The 6,831-nt window shown below is 42.2% G+C and overlaps 1 long non-coding RNA gene across 1 annotated transcript; it reads right to left on the bottom strand.

Moving 5' to 3' along the window:
- Positions 1-3,416: 3,416 nt before the first annotated feature.
- Positions 3,417-5,187, bottom strand: LOC106696089. The gene is made up of 2 exons (XR_002827914.1): positions 4,397-5,187; positions 3,417-4,155 (listed from the first exon to the last, which is right to left on the bottom strand). It is a non-coding gene; the product is annotated as an uncharacterized LOC106696089 (long non-coding RNA).
- Positions 5,188-6,831: the final 1,644 nt, after the last annotated feature.

Genomic DNA, 6,831 nt, shown 5'->3' with positions numbered 1-6,831 from the left:
TGGCCAATTCTTCACCATCAAATGCCAGACTCTTCCCCGGTGGCTTGATCCCTGCATTGCCAAATGCTTCCTCAATTTCATATCGTAGAGAAAGGCACTGAATCAAAGATTTGATTCGGGCATAAGACCAGTAGGGAATGTGCTAGGGTGAGGGACTGCGCCATGGAAGGGTTACAGAATGTTACAGAATGTGCTGGGAGGGGGGACTGACCTATGGGGAAGGATTGTGTTGCCAGGATATGAGGATTGTGTATGTGCTGGGAGGAGGGACTGACGTATGGAGGGGGGTTGCAGGGTTAGGAACCATGGAAGAAAAATTGCTAGATTGTCTTAGACCAGTCAGGTGTGACGCTGTTTACCCCCCCTTTGTGCTTATGAACTTTCTGTGAGCTTCTAAGGTAACACTGTTTTGCTATAAAAATCATAATGCATGCTTGCTCTTTGCCACATGCCGCGAGGCTTCCCAGAGGTGGAAGGTACGGGCTGTGGTCAGCTGGCCAGCTTAATAAAAAGGCTTTCAAATTTAAATTCTGAGTCGGTGGTCTATCTCGTTGAGCCAACCCATAACACCCCTGGGCTTGACTCACTAGCCCAGCCTAGAATCATCTGCCAGACACTCTTGAGGCAGCACCCTTCACTCCATGCAGGTCTCTGCTCAAATGTCACCACTCAAGCCTTCCCTGTCCCCCGTCCACAAAGCCCTTCCCTCCTCCCCCCGGTGTCCTTTCCTGTCATGTCCATGACGGTCTTTCATCTTCCCTGCTCACTGCTGAATTCTTGTTGCCCAGAACAGTGCCTGGCACAGAGATGGCACTCAATAAACACTTGCTGAATGGAAAATAAATATAAATGCTTACTGGACTTTACAAAATCCCAACCTGCAGAGAAATCCGAATTATCGTGGTGGTATAGGAACACACAGGCGTGGGAGGGCCTGCGTGAGGCCGTCACGTGGGTGCCGTGCACAATTTGTCAGGCTCTGCAGCACAGTACAAAGCACAAAAGAGGAAAAAACACCGACCATATCATTGCTACTTTCCAATTTAGTGCAAGAACTAGGAGTGCACACTTTCCCAGACTCCCCAATCTGTTTGTCCTGCTAAATTACCATCTGACCCCGCACACCCTTGCTTAAAACTCCTCATCGACTCACCCTGCCCCGAGGATAAGGCCCACAATCCTCGCGGAGGTCACACACAACACCCTGATCTCACCTATTCGCCGTACCATCTTCATCTCTTGCCTCTTCACACACTGGGTGCCACATTCCGCACAAGTGGAAATGCTGGCTCTTCTCTCAAGACACAGTTTCTTTTGCTTCTGAGTTTTGGTTCATTCCATTTCCTCACCTATAACACTTCCTATCCCCTCCTGCATCAGGAACTTCTGCATCACAAACCTCCCCAATGTCCTTCAGTGGGCCCTTCACATGTCTCAGGTTCCTGCAGGAGGAGAAGGCAGCCCAGTGTGCAAGTACTTTCAACTCTTGGCCCGTGTCGCGCTTGCTAACAGTCACTGATGAAAGAAAGACAGGGCTAAGTCCAGACTGAAGGGGTGGAAAAACGAATTCCACGTGATGGGAGCAGTGGTAAAATCCCAATAAATTAGGGCAAACATGTGAGGATGGGGAATTACTGTAGTTCTTTCCCCCTCTTTGTCAGCTCCTACTCACCTTCTGCTCTCAATCTAGACAGACTCTCCTAATCCCTAGCGTGAGTGAGCAACCTCTCCCACAAGACCTCACCTGCATCACTGTTATTGCCTGTATTACTCTCCATGCCAATGAGTGAATGAATACAGTGATATGGTACATGCTGGACCTCCCATGCATAGCTGGTGGGCTGTGCTCTCCACTTTATGGCAGTGTGGTATCAGCCTTCCCTAGTGACACGAAGGTCTCTAAAAGGAGCAGGGAGTTCTGGTTTCTGTTTTGTTTTCAATGCCTAGTATAGTACCTGGTTTTTATTTTATTTTATTTTATTTTATTTTATTTTATTTTATTTTATTTATTTATTTTTAAAAAAAATATATTTTATTGATTTTCTACAGAGAGGAAGGGAGAGAGATAGACAGTTAGAAACATCGATGAGAGAGGAACATCGATCAGCTGCCTCCTGCACATCTCCTACTGGGGATGTGCCCGCAACCCAGGTACATGCCCTTGACCGGAATCGAACCTGGGACCTTTCAGTCCGCAAGCCGACGCTCTATCCACTGAGCCAAACCGGTTTCGGCAGTACCTGGTTTTTATTTCTTAAAAATACCTGTGAAATAAACACTTAACTATAATAAAAGTAAAATGGGGTAAGTTCCATTTTAAAAAAGACAAGAATATTCTTGAGATTCCTGCAAGACCCAGCAGGCTGCAAATAGTTAGCAAGATCTGAGATAGTATAAAATTAACTAAAATAACAATGAAACACCAGAGGAAGAAAAGAAGAGAAAACAAGCCAGAGAAAGCAGCACTTCCTTTTTATTAGACTCACAATGCCGTTCTGAAGCCCAACCTCTCTCTGTAAAATGCGTCTTTCTTATTAACGTCCCATTGGAAAGCAGACAGACTTAGTCTGCACTGTATCTCTGTGGTGCACCATCAACCAGTCCAGCATCTCACAGAAGAGCTCTGTGGAGGCTGGCGGTGATCAACCGGCCTCCCTCCTTCACACACACACACACACACTCTTAAATATGTGCACAGATACTCTTTTTTTTTTTTTTACAAAAATAATATAACAGGTTTACACAGATCTATTAAGTCTTTAAAGTTTCACAGCAAGGCCTATGCTTCATTATAAGCATTTTTTACTGTGGATTAAAGTGGGAACTCTAGGCCTAAAAATAGATTTAAAATTACTGAACAAAGGCCCTATAGCAACACAGACATAATAAGTATTGATCATCAGACAACTAGAAGTATTCTGTGGTTGTCCTTATGCTAGTCCTACTCCATATCCCCATCAATTATTTTCATTTTAACTAAAATACAAAAGTAAAATAGTTCACTGAAATAATCTTCTATTCATTACAATAGCATATACACCAAATTATACCAACTGCATGATAATCTCTATGTACCAAGACTGTATTTTTGTTAGACTTCATTAGAGATGGTATCCAACTATCAACCACACAAAAGGAATGCATACTGAACTACAAGGGAAGGAGAGAACAATAATTTTCAGGCTATCTTTTCACATGGCACCCAAAACAAAACAAAACAAGTAAGAGAAGCCTTACAAGATACTAGTAGGTATCAAACTAATTTGCAGTGACATTTAATATAGTCTTATCAGAAGGAATACATTTAGGTCATATATGGAAAAACACATATCTATGTGAAACTCTAGGATTTCTCCTAGAATATTAAAAATGCTCATCGAAAGTTAATTAGCATAATAAAAATGGTGACCAGGTGATTGAATAAACAGAATGCCATTTAATATATTAAAAACACAGATTCTGGGAATAGATTCTACCTCCCAAACACCCAGAAATCTGAGTTAACAGATTCTCTACTTTGCATACTTGATACTAATAAAAATAAGAAGTGTTTGCACAGACTATAAATGCAAGGCAACAGCCTAAGGGACAGTCACAGAAAGAATAAATGAACACAATCTTGAACACAACAGAGTGAGTACAGAGAGCTCCTGCATTTTTTGGTCCCCAACCCCACCCCAAGGGCCATCTCTTTGGGGAAGAAATCTTTCAATAGTTCAAGCCCATGACCTCGGACCCCACAAGCTACTACCCTTCCCAAGCTTGGCACCAGAAAGTCTTTCAGATGCCAGTACGACGCTTGATCATTCAACTGGACAGGCCCTCTTCATGCCTCCCGGGTTCCGACCAGCACAACCTCCTTCCCACAGAAGGGGTCAGCACTGCCTTTGAAGTCACAATGGGGTGGCCCAGGAAGAACTAGAAGAAGGAGGTATCTGATGAAAAAGCACCTGCCAGTCGGAAATCCTCTTTGGTGAGAACACTGTACATGCGCTGAGGCAGAGCTCGGGAGTAGGGGGCGGGGCGGGGCACGGTGGTGCGCAGAATGAGTTCCCGGCCAGCAGGGGGTGGGAAGTCTGACACAGAGTTCTGCCTTCTCTCCTCTGCAGAGCCCATTCTCTTCAGTTCCTCCTCAGGTGGAGCCATGGCTGCAGCCTTGAATAGAATCAAATGCTAAATTCAAGATCAAGTTGGTGCTAAACTTACATCACTATGAAGGACAGATGAATAAACATGATAAATACAGAAAAATGTTCTACATTATTCAGTAATATTGTCAATTATGTTATGACTACTCAAGAACACAACACAGAAAATACAAGAGGTTTGAAACACGACATGAGCAGTCAGAGATCACAAATAAATTGGGGAGAGAGACAGAAGGGATAATGACTACCGGGCAATCTGCTTCGAAAAGTGGGGGCCGTATTCACACATCTGATGAAGAGGGAAAATGTGCTGGTTTCTGTGTTTCTTCTAGCAAAGACCCAAGAGAGTCTGAGGTCCTCAGTCAAGCAATGGAGTTGGTTCTCACAGAGGCTAGAAAGGTGTTTTTTATGCTGGGTTCTAATTCTTTTTAAGGTTCACTGGTCGAATTAAAACTGGGGATAGTGGTATTGTTAGCTGGGCAGCTAATGTGAGGTAGTAGTGAGGTCTATGTAATGTAGCAATGGCAACGAAAGAGAAGTTCTCAATATCAAAGGCATCTATTTTCTCATTAAAATTGCATAAAATACATACTCAATTAGTCTTCATTTTAACTCTGATCACTATAGTTGTTTCATTTCTCTGATCACTGTATTTCTTTCAGAATACCCCTGATTTGGAAAAAAAAATTTTTGGCAATGGAAATATGAAACTATGTTATACAAGAATCACCAAGAAAGGTATGTCAAATCCAAACTGTTAAAGTGGTCATTAGTCTTAATGATCTCACGAAGTTAGAGGGAGGGGAAGGAACAAGAAACTATGAGGGACAAGGCTGTTTGTTACCTCATCAGAAGATTCAGTCAGCTTGAGAAAGGGTGAGAAAAGAAACAGTGATGAAAGGGAAACAAAAACAAGCAAGATGGTTTTAAAAAGAGACAAGGAATTTCAAGATTATTTCAGACAGCATGCACTATATTAAGGAACATGATTCTATCAAAAGAATTATCAAGACAAACATACAACACACCTAGTTATCAAACTGAGCAGACATACCCACTACTCATGCATCTGGTGGCTCAACAGGTGATATACAGAATGTCATTTAATGAGAAAATGATTTAACAAAAATCTACCACTTTCAAAAAAGTAAGTTTTATTGATTTTTTTTTAAGAGAGAGAGGAAGGGAGAGGGATAGAGAGATGGAAACATCAATGAGCGAAATATCATCTATCGGCTGCCTCCTGCACACCCCCTACTGGGTGAGGATCAAGCCCATAACCTGAGCCTGTGTCCTGACCAGGAATCGAACCAGTGACCTCTTCATTCATGGGTCCATGCTCAACCACTGAACCATACTGGCCAGGAAAAGAATCTATGAGTTTTACTGAAAAATTAAGATGCTAAGAAAATGTGTTCATGTCTTGAAAAATAGATAATCCAATAGATTTAAGGAAAGGTCTCAGAGTTATTCAATTTAGCAAGAATGAAGCAAAATCAAATCAGTGGTTTATTTGCTGAATCCATTTACGTATATACCACTGAAACATATAATCATGAAGTTAATTAAAATGTATGGTTTTTTTTCCCTCTAGCCGGTTTGGCTCAGTGGATAGAGTGTTGGCCTGTGGACTCAAGGGTCCTGAGTTTGATTCCGATCAAGGGCATGTACCTCGGTTGCAGGCTCCTCCCCAGCTCAGGCCCTGGTCAGGGCTTGTGCAGGAGGCAACCAATCGATGTGCTTCTCTCACATTGATATTTCTCTCTGTCTTTCCCTCTCTTCCACTTTCCCTAAAAAAAAAAAAAAAAAAAAAAAAAAACATGGAAAAATATCCTCAGGTGAGGATTAACAAAAACAACAACAACAAAAATGTATGGTTTTTTTTTTTGGTTAATTCTCACCAATGGATATTTTTTCCATTGATTTTTAGAGAGAGTACAAGGGGGGGGAGGGAGGAGAGAGAGAAAAGCATCGATGTGAGGGAGACACACTGATTGGTTGCCTCCTGCACCTGCCTGGACAGGGGCCAGGGAGTGAACCTGAAACCCAGGTACATGCGCTCAATCAGGAATTGAATCCACGACCCCTTGGTGCTCAGGCAAACACTCTAACTGCTGGGCTAGACTGGCCAGGGCTAAAATGTATGAATATATAAAATTACTGTGTGCCTATATTAGTAAACTGATATACAATGTCAGTTATGAAAAAAAAAGTTACATGAATAAACTTGAATGGTTTTCATTAGCCAGGCATTTAAGGACTGAGTTTAGAAATGTACCAACCAAGTGCTTGTTTTATGGATTAGTCTGCCAATTCCCTGAAACATTCACCACAAGGTATGGAAGTTTGAAATCTTTTACAATTACATAATGTGGGATGAATGAACAATTTCAGATTGGCTATATGATGAGGCCCTGAAAAGATGATACACTCTTATAGTTATTGATGTAAAAACATAATTATATTGTGTAGACAACAAGAATAATAAATTATATAATACTAGAGGCCCAGTGCATGAATTCGTGCACAGGTGGGGTCTGGCTGGCTGGGAAGAGGGGATGTGGGAGGTTGGTCAGCTGGCCCCGCCCCATGGTTGAACTCCTAGTCGAAGGGAAAATTTGCATATTAGCCTTTATTATATAGGACTAGAGGCCCGGTGCACGAATTCATGTCTGGGTGGGGT

The sequence above is a fragment of the Myotis lucifugus genome, unplaced genomic scaffold (genome assembly GCF_000147115.1).
Source record: "Myotis lucifugus unplaced genomic scaffold, Myoluc2.0 scaffold_8626, whole genome shotgun sequence".
NCBI classification, from domain to species: Eukaryota; Metazoa; Chordata; class Mammalia; order Chiroptera; family Vespertilionidae; genus Myotis; species Myotis lucifugus.
This window is presented reverse-complemented; position numbering and strand designations above follow the sequence as displayed.